At 46.3% G+C, this 14,039-nt stretch overlaps 1 long non-coding RNA gene across 1 annotated transcript; it reads left to right on the forward strand.

Moving 5' to 3' along the window:
- Nucleotides 1–5,301: 5,301 nt before the first annotated feature.
- LOC140215348 (uncharacterized) lies at nt 5,302–12,549 on the forward strand. The gene is made up of 3 exons (XR_011892301.1): nt 5,302–5,378; nt 10,628–10,701; nt 12,419–12,549. It is a non-coding gene; the product is annotated as an uncharacterized lncRNA (long non-coding RNA).
- The last annotated feature ends 1,490 nt before the right edge of the window (nt 12,550–14,039 follow it).

Below are 14,039 nucleotides of genomic sequence, written 5' to 3' on the forward strand. Positions count from 1 at the left end.
TCAGGGGACTGCATCCGCTGTCCGGAGGGATGTCGCTCGATGATGCCCATAACCGAAGTCGGGCGTCCTTTGGCGTTTCTTGAGCGCAGTGCACAGAGAAGGCCTCGTTCTCACGTTCAGGTGCACACAGGACACTGCAAAGTGACTTCGGGAGAGTTGACATTTTTGTTCTCGTTTCCGGCAAGCGTTAGAACCACGCCAAAAGTCAACCGCTCAGTCAGCAAGCACGGCACAACCCTCACTAAGCCCTGCCAGGCTCTTTCCCCTTTTTTACTGCTGCCTAGTTCCTTACAGTGGTTTAGCAGCACTCAGAACGCGTCCACAAATCGAAAAATTGCACTAGAAAGCACATCATCACTTTGAAACACTACACAAAAGCAATAGGTTAAAAATCCTGCCTCAGGAAGAAAAACATCAGTAACAAGCAATTTTGAGGCTGATTCCCACGTTAGGGGCTTCGACTTAAGCCATCGGCGTTACCGTTGAGACTCCCCTTTTTGTAACGCACCTCAAAGGAATATTGTTGCAAAGCGAGGCTCCAGCGCAGGAGGCGGCCATTTTTGGGAGAGATGGTCTGCAGCCATTGGAGAGGGCAGTGATCCGTTTCAATGATAAACCTCGAGCCGGCTAGGTAACATGACAATTTCTGAACGGCCCACACGATACACGCACACTCTTTCTCGGTGGCGCTATACGCCTGCTCACGACTGGTCAGCTTACGACTAGCATACAGGACGGGGTGTTCTACTTCTCCATTTTCCCGTTGGCACAGTACAACGCCCATGCCTCGCTCACTAGCATCACACTGAACAACGAACCCTTTTGAGTAGTCGGGCGATCGTAGCACAGGCTGGCTTGTTAGGGCGCTCTTTAGGGCGCTAAAAGCTCTTTCCTTCGTCTCTGAGCCTAGTCCCGGAAGCTCTTCTAACTTTCCCGCATCGGGAATTTCCTCTCCAGTATCTCGTGCCTTTAACGCTACAGGCTCAATTTTATCCCGTTCGGGCGTGCTCCGAATACCGGCTTGCTGCGCCTCTGACCCTTTCTCATCGTTCAACAACGTCGGTCCCGCATCTACCGCCTTTGCAGCGAGCTCCCGAACCTTCGATCTGGTTAAGGCCTGAACGCTAGCCTCACCAAACAAAAGCCCCTTCTCGCGTAGGAGGTGATCGGACCTGTTCGAAAATAGGTACGGGTACTGGGGGGGCAGCATAGATGACACTGCGGCCTCCGTCTCAAGTGCTCCGAAAGGTCCTTCAATAAGCACTTTTGCTACCGGCAGACACACGCTATGAGCTTCCACTGCTTGCTTGATCCATGCGCACTCGCCCGTGAACATATCGGGTTCTACGTAAGAGGGATGAACTACATCCATCGTAGCTGCGGTATCGCGAAGCACTCGGCACTCTTTCCCGTTTACGAGGAGGTCTCGCATGTAAGGCTCGAGAAGCTTGATGTTCTCGTCAGTGCTGCCTAATGAAAAAAACACGACTTTTGGTTTTGTTTCTGGGCACTGCGCCGAAAAGTGACCCGGCTTCTGGCACGTATAACACAGGCGCGCTTGCCTCGCCTCGAACCGCTTTCTGCGTTCGGCTTCGGTTGCCGCCGTCTCCTTACGTTCGGTCGGACTGCTTTCACTCGCATCCGCACTACGTGTATCCCCCTTTGCTCTCATGGGTGTGAACTTCGGCCTCTCAAACTTGGAGCCAAATTCACCCTTTTGACCGTCCTTAGCTCCGCGAGCCCGACGCGTCACAAACTCCTCGGCTAACTCAGCGGCTCTAGCCACCGTACTAACGTCTGGCCTATCCAAGACCCAATACCGCACGTTCTCAGGTAACCGACTATAAAACTGTTCTAGCCCGAAACACTGCAGAACTTTCTCGTGGTCACCAAACGCTTTCTCTTCTTTGAGCCACTCCTGCATGTTTGACATAAGCCTGTACGCAAACTCTGTATATGACTCACTTTTGCCTTTCTCATTTTCCCGAAACTTCCGGCGGAACGCCTCCGCTGACAGCCGGTACTTTTTTAGCAGACTCGATTTCACTTTGTCGAAATCCTCTGCCTCCTCTCTCTCCAAGCGAGCGACTACGTCGGCCGCCTCGCCGGGTAACAAAGTGAGCAAGCGCTGTGGCCACGTTTCCCGAGAGAACCCCTGCTTCTCGCACGTTCGCTCAAAGTTAACCAGGAACAAACCAATGTCCTCTCCAAGCTTAAACGGCCGCATCAGGTCAGTCATTTTGAACAATACTCGTTCTCCTGCACCGTGTGCCTGACTTCCATTACGAGCGCGTTCCATCTCTATCTCGAGACGCTTCAATTCCAAAGCGTGTTCGCTCTCTTCTTTTTCTTTCTGCTCTATAAGTTCGCGCTCATGTCTTTTTGCCCGCTCCTCAATGGTCTCAAGGCAATCCGACAGCTCGTCATCCTCAGCTTCTAACTCAAGAATAGCCCTTAGCAGTTCTGGTTTTCTGAGTTTGTCTGAGACATCCAGACCCAACTCTCTTGCAAGCTCCAGTAATATCGGTTTGCGCAACGACTTCAAATCCATGGCTGCTCTGAATGCTGCTTTCTCTACTGCCTACTATTGTCTTGCCGCAAACTAACCCGGCAGCAACGACAACCCCAATTACCAGCTCTGTTTCTAACACTAACAAAAGCCTGGCAAAACTCAGAAGAAGAAAGTCCCGCACTCACCAAACCTCGCAGCCAAGACTTCAGCGCAGTCGTTCCGCTGCAGGCAACCAGTCATCACACAGGGCTCGTTGCGCTGCTCCCGGATGGTCGTTGTGCTGCTCAGCATACATTCAACCGCATCTCTTCGCTGCTGGCCTCCGTTGTCGCGATCCCACCGCTGCCACCAGATGTTGGAATCGTACCGCTGGCACGAGTTGTTGGGGTCTCGGTGCTGACGCCCGTTATTGCCAATGGGTCGCAAGCCCCAAGGGTAGCGTTGGCCTGGCGGCCTGGGGCACTGGAAGCATCCGAAGGTCCCGGCAAAGCATGAGAAGACTGGTAACAGAACAACTGGTTTATTCTAACATAGCAAAAGAGCGGCCGGTCAGGTCGACCGAAGTGGAGAGACGGGAGAGCACGTAACTCTACAGTACAAATCGGAGTCTCTCTTCTGACGTCCGGGGGCAGCTGCTCTTATACCCTCGGCGTCGCGGTCCAAAAGGGAAGGAGGGAAGGTCACGGGATGAAGGTCACGGGACGGCGCAGCAGGAGCCCACGACGGCGCGAACTGTCGGGCCGAGAGACGTCCAGGCTCCTCATTCGGGGAACTCCGCTCCCCGGCTGCCGCGCTTTGACAAGCGAGGGCACACACACACACACGCACACACGAAGACACGTGGCACTGAAACACGCCTGGACACGCTTGGCGGGTAGGCGTTGCGGCGTCGTTGAACGGGCCAAAATGTCCGCCGCTTTGAACAAAGCCCCGGCGTCCGTTGCATCCGCGCCGGCATTACCGCGCGTTGTAGGCGAAACGTAACAGCACATACACGACGTGAGTTTTACAGCTTGTTAATTTTTTATTCAATACTGCTAGCCTTGGACACGACCCATATGATAGGCTTGCATATCTGTACCCTTGTTCCCACCTAAAACCTGTCCTTTTGACAGGAAGTTTGTGCTTTTAGATCGAAGCCATTCTTAGATCTAGACGCGTCAATGCACGGGCTATGCGAAAATATTGCCATGCTCTGTGCAATGTCAGCTGTTTAGCGGTCAGGATAAGATTTCTCAGGACATGAAGCCAACGTACTTAAAGCAGAAAATATTTTTCGATTATGTATAATTATTGCACTGCACACCCGCCACGGGATGCCATAGCTCGAACTCTCGGATTCAATCCCAGGTGCGACAGCCGAATTTCGATGAACGAACACTGCCAGAAAGCCGGTATTGGCATTTATGTGATAGTTACCGAAACTACGGTAGTGAAAATTTATGTTCAGTCCATTAGTGTGTTAAGGATTTTATCAAGTCGTGGCTCTTGCACGAAAAACCTCGGAATCAGTTTTAACCGCAGTGAACAATTGGTGTGCTGAGCCGTGTTTTCTAGACAGCTCGTCAGAGTCCACAATACTGCCATTTGTCAATTAAAAAGAAACTGTGACCTGTTCAGTACTGCCCGCTCAAAGTTTTATTTTTTTCAACCTGTGGATGAAACGCCACAGGTTGGTTTAAAATGGTTGCTATTCCATTTCCATGCGTTGCTTAAGGGCAACAAATAGGCATTACAGAGAAAACACACTTTTCCCGCTTGAAGTTGTATGGCCGATGAAGGTATTTGTTTCTAATAATGTTTTGGCAAGTCAAGTTTAGATTACTGGGTTTTATATCGTTTTATTTTCCAAATAGCAAACGGGGGCGACGTTGCTCCTCACCGATAAATATGTAAAAGTCGTGGTATTCTAAGGTACCCTTTACCATTTGTGAACAAATGCAGTAGCACGTCGCTTTTCAGCTGTTTCCTTGCTAAGCATTGTATCGTTATTAGGATATTTTTCATGCCATTCTCACGATAAACAATATCCTTCAAAGAATTCTGAGATAGGCTCCGGCGAGTGACAAAGATGCAATCTTATCATCGCTTGAAAACAAATATTTTTGAACACCATTCTAGTTCACCATGACTTCATTCGAACTCGTTATTTTGTCCGTAAGTGTTCAAATTCTTACTTGGCTAAGAGACAGAAATCTGTTTGTATTCTTCAGAGCAAGTCATTTGAGCCCATAATTTCAAATACCTCCTAAAATAAGACCTATTCATCATAGCTGCCGGATCCGTGAGTCGTGCTTATAATCGGCGTAAGAACGCCACATTCCCCACGGCGACGCCTAATCACATAAGGTGGGTACAAATGGGAATTTTTCAATATTAGCGTAGGTTTGCGTCATAATTACGTCCACCATAACATGTTCCGTGAATAAAGATTTTACTCCAAAATTATTGTTAGATTCTGTCACTGTGGCAAGTGGAGCAAGCATTCTATACAGCAAACTTCAGAGGACCTGTTGTAAGCACTTTAACAGTTAAAGTGACAGTGTTCGTGCAAGTGAAGGTGCCGTTTCGACTATGATCGATGAGTGCTCTGCACCGTATATTGCCCCGAGTGTGCAGATCGTCCTATGCCAGCCAGTATAGTCCGTCTTTGGTGAGAACGAACTATTGCAAGTAGCGCAATTACAAAACACGACTTTGCTTCTTGTGAACATTGTTTTAATAAAACATAAATTGAACCATTTTTGTCGCAGCTAGTAATTGTCTGAATAATACTTTAATAATTGCACCATTTCTGATGCCGCCTGGAAGTACCAGTGGAACACACAGCCCACGCCGATAACCGACAGGACTTACAACGTCGACGGTACGTAGGCGATGGCCATTTGCCACCGGTAGAACTTGTGAAAACACTTTACAACAAACGCAGGAAATAGCCCCTACAGTTCCCGTGGCAGCGGCACATTTTTCGCTTCCAAGAATGCACTTTACCAGCGCCGTCAAGACGGCATCCGCATAAGCCAGCTTATAATTGTCCTTACTCAGAAATTTGTGCTTATCTTAATATACAGAAATTGATACATAACCTATGCAGCAGAAGCTTTTGAATGGATATGTTGTTGTTTAGGTGAGCTGGTAAATGGCGGTCCTAGATAAGGCAATAATCCGGGACTGTTCATTCCATGCAGTGACTATTCACTCGTAAATGGAATTACGGGAGGGTCGTAACGATCATACCACGTTTTCGGCCCAGTACGATAATTGCTCGCGTGCAGCAGGTTTGGAGCAGCCAAAGTATCCCGTTGCGGCCGACTGCAGAAGTCACAGCATACAATGGGGGGCAGCCCAAAATACTTTATATTTACGCTCTTGGTTACTTCATACCAAACAAGCCAAGTCACAGCCGCAGCATAAACAACCTTAACTAATTAATTAAAATGTAAGGCAAGGAGACACCAAATTGTTGGGTCGTTGCTGGCGTTCTGCTGCCATAAGCCTTTACCAAATTACCCAACTATACGCTTCTAAAACAACTATATTAGTGTCGACGGAGTGACAGCTTTAGTACCCAACGATTTCCAATGAGTATGCCACTACTTCAAAATTGTAATGGTTTGTGAACAAGAAAATCTATGCCATGCTTCGTCAAGACTCACGATCTGCAGGACTTCAATAAAGTTTTACCATACCATACCGCACCATACTGAAGCACCAGCCCTTCAACTGAATGTTCTTTTTTGTAAGGCGATTAGCATTCCTTGCACACATGAAGCATCATTCGTTCCGCCAGTATCTACTCAACCTATTTCGCAGGCCTGACGAAGGTTGCAACTTTAACGGCGCGACTGATAAAATTGACGATGCCAGACAATAAAGATCAGTTCCTTAAATTACGCTTATGCAATCGCACTGTAGTTCCTCCGAAGTCAAAGATGATGAAACTCAAATCTTTAGTTCCGGTGGTTGGGAATCCGCGTTTATTATTTTCTGTGACGTACGACAGCGCAGAGACTCAGGCATGTGGATGTAACAAAATCATAAACACTCTTAGCCAACTCCCTTCCTCCCTGTCATGTTCTAAACGAAGGCCTAATCAACAGTGCGGCTTGTCCCTGCAGTTTGAATACTAATTGCAGTAGCGTCGACGGTCATTCTGAGGAAGTCTATGCCATAATTTCCGCTTTTTAGTTCTATCGCATTTTTCTTTCAATTTCACGCAATTCATGCGCAGTTATAGGGAAGATGTGCACCTAGCTACAATCGTTGCAGCGCTATCCATACAGTCCGCACTTCTAACACGCTTTGATGCTTTCCGTTGCACAGTTCAGTGGCATTGGCCCATGAATTAACACTTCCACATTTATTGCCAAGCTCATCTGGTGTCTGCAATAGGATTCTTAGTTATGTACATTGACCAATCTTTTTGATAGTTCTCCTATAGTCTGTTGATGGCCTACACAGGAACATTGGGGAGTACATCCGTTTTGCGTTCGTAATGAGCCGTTGAACATACAGTGCTTACAGCCAGTATGCCTTCTAGTCCTTCCTGTCTCTTTTTTGCACTGCCCTGACTACTGTAGTGGCAATATCCTAAATATTCTTGCCTCCACAAAAACGTTCAAATGGCCACAATAAGTAAAATATTAGGCATTATCCAGCTGCAGATATTTAGCCTGCCGTACTTGAACGTGTCGTCGAGAGGGAGTTCTCGCTTTGCACGATAAGTAATTGTGACACGGGATACGTTAGGCGGAGTGCGCATGCGCGCCTTATACCGATAAGACGGCAAGTTGAAGAGCTTGTGTAACCAAGTTGCAGCATCCTGACCGGCCCAGACGACCCCCTCTTGATCCCAATCAGCGCTTCCTTTCTTTCTGTCCGGTGAGAGAGCAGGAAATATATGTTAAAAGTGACGTCAATGTGCTTGGTTCGATTTCGCCAGTGCAAGAGCAAGTTAAACGTCTCGGTTCAAATCAGGACCCTCTGTCCTCACTCTCCAATATAGTCTGCAGAGTTTGAAGATATGCCAGTGTACTCGAAGACGACGCGACCAAATGCAGCGCTGACTCTGCTGTGGAGTAAGTCGCACTATTTTTGGTATTGTGCTTGATTTATTGCATAATTAGTCAATGTTAATTAACCAACTTCAGAAGCAATCAAGTCAGGCAAAAAGAAATCCGATAAGAAACTTGCAGAGCGCTTTGCAAAACGTCCGATTAGGCAGTTTCAGACGTTCTAATCTATTCGGCGTTAGTGTCTTTCTGCTTACTGCAGATTTTCGTGAAATAACAAAAATATCACGTGACATGTCCGCATGCGTACCGTAATTGCAGCGCCCCCAAACGCTCCGCGTACAAAGGAACATAGCATTTAGTCGGATGGGCTGCCGCTGCGCCTGCTCATCGCTATCATGAACCGGCGCGAGGGAAGCAGATCGGCGACGTGAGTCACACAGCCAACGCCAGCGTCACTGTCCTATCGCCATTTGAGCGTCAGCATGCTCTGCAGGATGCTATGTTCTTTGGTATGCGGAGAGTTTGGGAGCTCTGCAATCACGATGGCATGCGGGGATGTCTCGTCGTATTTCTTTTTATATTTCGCTGTCATATGCAGTAAGTGGAAAAACACTAATGCCTAATAGAAAGTTAGACGATGTTTCATTTTCCTAAACTAGATTTTAAGACAGCTCGTGTTTGTCGCAGCATAGCCTTAGCCGCTTCTGCGCCATTAAATCACATTTAACTAACAAACAATGTTTAATTGGGCATGTTGCAAAGTGTTCAGCAATTTTTCTTATTAGAATTTTTAGCATAACCGCATTGCCTGAGGATCTTGTCAAATAATCTTAACTAATTATGTAATTAAGCAGTATGACAAATAGTGAAACTTCATTCAATAGTCAGTAACATGCGTTTGGTCGGGTCCCCTTAGAATGCATCGGCACCTTGTTAAACTCTGGCTTAATTTAGCTGGGACACCCTGTATAAACGCCGATGCGCTTGCCCCACAGATCCAGTTTTCGACAATCGCCGACTTTGCCGAGTGCTGTCATTGTGCTTGAGAGTTACATGTTTTGATTGATGGAAGCTTGCCCAATGAAAAGTTAAGTTTCTAGCTCCCAGTTCTCATACTTAGTGGGTCTGCAGGGTCACTACAAACTGTAAATATTTTATAACGAAAATGCAAGCAGTGCAATGTTTATTTTCGCCATTATTCATTACCACATCGCGTACTCTCACTTGGTGCGGTGGCGGCACCAGTTTCCTGGGTTATCTTCTTCTACGGCGGACATTTAGTAGCTAGTCAAGGATTGCGTCTGAGAAAAAGAACAAGCTGCCGTAGAGCGGCAAAACAGGGTTTGGTAGCTCGGTTGGGACGCGTCGACAAATGATACGCGGTTTCTCGGATGGTTAGACAGGTGTACATGTGTCCGCCATGAACAATCACTAAATGGCCAGCGCCGCCGTCTTACGCACGAGTTTGAGACGACAGGCGGAACACGTTACGAAGAGTCTCGATAGTTTCTGGCGAGAGATCAACGACCTTTGTTACACTCTGAACAGCTTGCTGCATGCCAAGATGCCTCAAAATGAGCACCCGATATAAATGATAGTGTATACCTTTACGCGCCTATTCACGGAATATGTCTAGCCTCTAAAGCGCCTGCGTAGACGACTCTTCCCGTACTCGCAGCTTCTGTAAATCAACTGTTTTACCTCGGACATAAATCGCAATAGGCGCTTAAGAAAGAGTGTCCTCTTTGTTGCGTGGAAATACAGGTGCCATAGAGGTTCTGACTGTATTAGAAGAAAACTGGTGCTGCACCGTTTCGTTGGATGCATGGCAAAGCGGGATGTGGCGACAATGGATGAGCATTGTTCTCGCAGAGTCAAAAGACCTCGAATGCGGGCCTGGCAAGCACCGTTTCGTCTTTATTGAGGGTTCATTTGTTTACTGAAGCAGCACGTAAAGAGCAGTACAGTACGTACAGAGCACCAACTGCTTAATTACACAAATAAAATGTTATTGAATTATGGTGACTTGTGCTGGGATGCACACCTATGTGAAACGCATAAAGGGCTTGCGGGCTGGTGAAGTTGGAGAACAGACAAGATTTGCGTTAGCAATGCAACAGTTTGTCAGCGTATGCTTATGCACTGTAGGTGGGTCAAAAGTACTGAAAGACCAAATGACGATTAATGAAAACATTTTACGGAAATTTTGTTTGAAGAAACCTTTATCTAGGAAGCCACGACCATGTTTCAGGACATGCCACGTTCTAGACGGCGCCTCACACACCAATATCCCGGCAGTTCAAAGGCGGCGGCACAACGCTCGTTATCGAACTGGTATAAACCGTAATACCAAATTTCCCTATAGGTAATATTGTCAGAAACTTTACGATAGCGACTCTCGAGGACTGCTCGCATCGTCACCACCACCGTTCTGTCCTAAGTTTGACGGCACATGTGAGGCCCAGGCAGACCCTTGAAAGTCACGTGAACTTCTCCGAGGGAAGGGGGGGGGGGGGGGTGACCAAGAGACGGCGAGCGGAGAACTCCTTCGTACGCACTGGCTTCCCGCTCACCAAGTGCTGTAGATGGCTTGATCTGTGCTTCGGAAATCAAGTGTAAAAGGGAGCGGCATCAGGGAACGTTCGCTTTGGGACAAGCACCTGTAGGTTCCATTACCGGTTTTCCTCGTAAAGCCACTGTTGTGACTACGAGTGTTCGTAGTCGCTAGGTTAAGTAGTATGCGTGTATTGGCGCACATGACACAATAAGTATTTGGTTAATAAGTGAGTTATTATTGGACATTACATTGTCTATATTGCGCAAGCTTTATTTTGCATAATGATCTAATACCTTGCTATTGCTGTAATGGCATCGCCATTCATCTTGGCAAAATACTTTTTCATTTTGATCTCATAGCTGGCGGTATATTGCCTCAGAGCAATATATTTGCGTACGAATTGTTCGCATGTCTATATTGGCGGTCTACATATCTCTGTGTACCTCATGAGTTGCGTGCCCTTGCCGAAACGTTGAACTTTCTTCGACCCCTGTTACCCACACCAGGCTTACCATTCATGTGAATATCTGTCTTGTGTTCTAGAATTTGCGAGAGCACCAGGTTTCAACAAGGCAACACACAGTAGCAACTGGCTGAAAACACGTCCACCGTCTTCGGTAAGTCTGAGAAGGTTTTTGGCCAGCTGTTATGCCACGTCTCGCCGTCAACGTTATTGAGGAATGTAACGTCTGCTAGGGCACATGACCCATTCGATCAGCATCACTGCTGGCTCGGAGCTTCATGGGTTTGCGCCTGCCAATCTGAGCTGAAGATTCTGCATGTTTTCCTAGTCCCGAAATTGAACTGTTGTCGCATGAACTTAAGTTCACATGTGACAAGATCTGACAGATTATTCGCTGTCGTGATAAAACGACTCGTACGTCTACGAACATCTTCTAATCGCAAGTATGGTTCGTAGGTTATGCTTCAGCAATTCCTGATGCACATTTAACAGACGTATGAAAGCGGTAATGATGGTGGCGCAAACTATAGCACGCGAACCGCTGTTCGCGTTTCATTTAACGCCGGTAGAATTTGTCATTCCAGGCATGTTTTTTGTGTTCGTCTGTTTAGCGCCGTTGTAACATTGAGTTGCGGATCTCCAATGAAACCAAAACTTCTGCATAAGTGCGATATCGTACGAGTTAAATCAACGAATCATGGTAGGTCGATACCTGTCAGCGGCGGTTACAAGAAAAGGACAATTAGTATTTCACCGATGACCGACTCGCACGTCTTCCATCTAGCAAAAAGCCGGGTTCCGCATTTCACCACGATTTAAAAGAAATTATACCGTACTTACAGGCGTGCTTCTATAGTTCTAGAGGCACCCATATCTGTGAAACGTATGGTGTGTGCATTACGTGCAAGTTTGTATGCTTCGTAAAACCTGTGCGACGTTCTACCGACTTCATGATAGGGCAAGGTCGAATAGATTGGACATTTTAATTTTTCTGGTACAAGTGGTATCATCGTTTTAACATGAACGGTGTGATAAATACATAAAAAAGCACTTTATACCTTTGTATAAGGCTAATGCTTAGCGCAGATTACGTCGCCATACCCATCTCTCTCGATGATACCTCTTCAGCACCTCTGCTGAACCCAATTATTGGCAGGTATAAATTCGTGTCAGACGTCTACGGTAGTCATGCCGTTGTCGTCATACGATCCTCTTCGATGTGGTAATCGTGCTCATATCGTCACGCACTGAACTACTCGATTTACTGGAACACGCTGGTGTCCGTTTCGTAAGGCTTCGAGGAACCCCAAAAAATGCTCCATATCCTGGTACCTACAAAACGCTTTGCATCACGTTGATTCCCACGGTGCGTTGCATTATTACAATGTTTTTTTATTTGTACAAAAAAAGAAACGTTTTACAAATCTGAACGCGACCCTGGATCCATCCTTGACATGGCCATAGGCATCCGAAACTGAGCGAACACCACGAATGCACAAAGACAACCTTTTCGGGTTTCTTCGAGTGAGAGCTTCGCAGTAGATGAAACATTCTTCAGTTTTTTGATAATGCCCGATAAGTACGAATTTTATATGGCCAGGCGGCTGACAATTTTCTCTTTCATGAACCCTTCACCGCGTTTCGGGGTTAAAGTATTTGCCTTAAGCCGGACTTTGCCCCAGCAATTTTGATGGTAAAACATGCAGTTTAATTAAGCACTACCGTAGCCAGAGCAAATGAACTCCGAAAAGCTTTCGCATTTATTGAGCGAAATTGTGAGAATGAGCCGTCAATACAAGCCCCAGGGTAGCTCTAAGAAAACTTTTTGCTTCCCATTCTTCTTGCTTCTCAATTAGCAACTCTGATTTCAGGGCATACAGACAAGACTGAAACCGGAAGCACCGGTTTCACACTTCCCGTCTACAGCGGCAGCGGCGATTACGCAGTGGCCAGTACGAGCCAAACTGGCACAGAGGAAACATTGGACACTTCGGGAAACGACGCTAGGTGAGCGATTTTTTGTAAGAATTCTTTCATTCCTAAATTCCTGTAAGAATTACGCTTCCACTGACGCACTCGTGCGAGGGATGGAACTTTCGATCACCTAAATGCCAAACATCAGTTGCTGTTCAGAGAATTCGGTGCTGGCGCAAACAAGAAGCTTTAGGTGGTGATCCACTACCTAAGTACTTTGGAAGGGAGGAATGAATGTGCTTGACAACACACAGTACGAGTATTGAAGCTTGTGGCATTTAAAGAAATGTGATATTATTGTAACTCAAGGAATTACATGTTCAATTTCTCATACACTCAAGTAAACATTGAGAAACTCAAGAAATAAAATTACATCTTTACAACTCAGCCATTAAAACTACGCCACCATTCCATCAACTGCATCAAATAACGCATGTGAAGTGCACGAAATTCATGTACTACACAGTACTCTGAAATTTGCTATTTCATGAGTAGATCACTGCCAATGCTCGCACAGATTGTTACGTTTTCAAGCAAACTGCAAATATATATAAAGAAAGTCATCCACTTGGTATTCTCCAAGAGATGCAGCTAATAGAATTGTGATATATTTTTTTCGAGTAGGTAACCTTGTAAATTCTTTGCTTCCACTGTTTGTAAAATTAGCGATTTCATAATTTTTCCCACTTGCAAACCTAAACACTAAAAATATGATGGATACATTTGTTAGAATTTACCTGGTTCAAGCAAACAAAATTTCATTGTTTGATAGTTCTAATTTCTTATTAAATAATCCGGTCTCGATGCCGGCCAAGCTGAAGTGATTAGAAACAACGTAGAAGGTAACACCACGACTCAAACCAAACCATAGCATCGCATGAGTCTTGTGAACAACCGCAACAACGAGTACAAGTATACAATTAGGTAGCATATTAGCGCAACAACCGCAACCAATTTAAAGAGAGCAACAGGCAGGAGAGAAGACATACAGTCGGCGCGCACCTCTCCTCTACAGCCTGTTGTTTGCTTGTTTTTTTCTTGCATAAACGGAAGGAAAGATGTCGTCGAATCAGTAATGCCTTAACTCAATGCTTGCAACGTTCGTTAACTCATCGAGAAAAATGCAGCGGGCCACGGAAACGAAAGAGAAATACAGGTTATTTATATTAAAAAAAAATTATGGGGTTTTACGTGCCAAAACCACTTTCTGATTATGAGGCACGCCGTAGTGGAGGACTCCGGGAATTTTGACCACCTGGGGTTCTTTAACGTGCACCTAAATCTAAGTACACGGGTGTTTTCGCATTTCGCCCCCATCGAAATGCGGCCGCCGCGGCCGGGATTCGATCCCGCGACCTCGTGCTCAGCAGCCCAACACCATAGCCACTGAGCAACCACGGCGGGTATATTTATATTGTATCAACGAAGATTGGAATGAGCGTTGTAATGCGTATTCGCACGAGACGATCAGAAGCAAAAAAAACTTCTTCTGCGGCATATTTAATCAATTGTGCGTGA

Source organism: Dermacentor andersoni, chromosome 1 (genome assembly GCF_023375885.2).
Source record: "Dermacentor andersoni chromosome 1, qqDerAnde1_hic_scaffold, whole genome shotgun sequence".
Lineage (NCBI taxonomy): Eukaryota > Metazoa > Arthropoda > Arachnida > Ixodida > Ixodidae > Dermacentor > Dermacentor andersoni.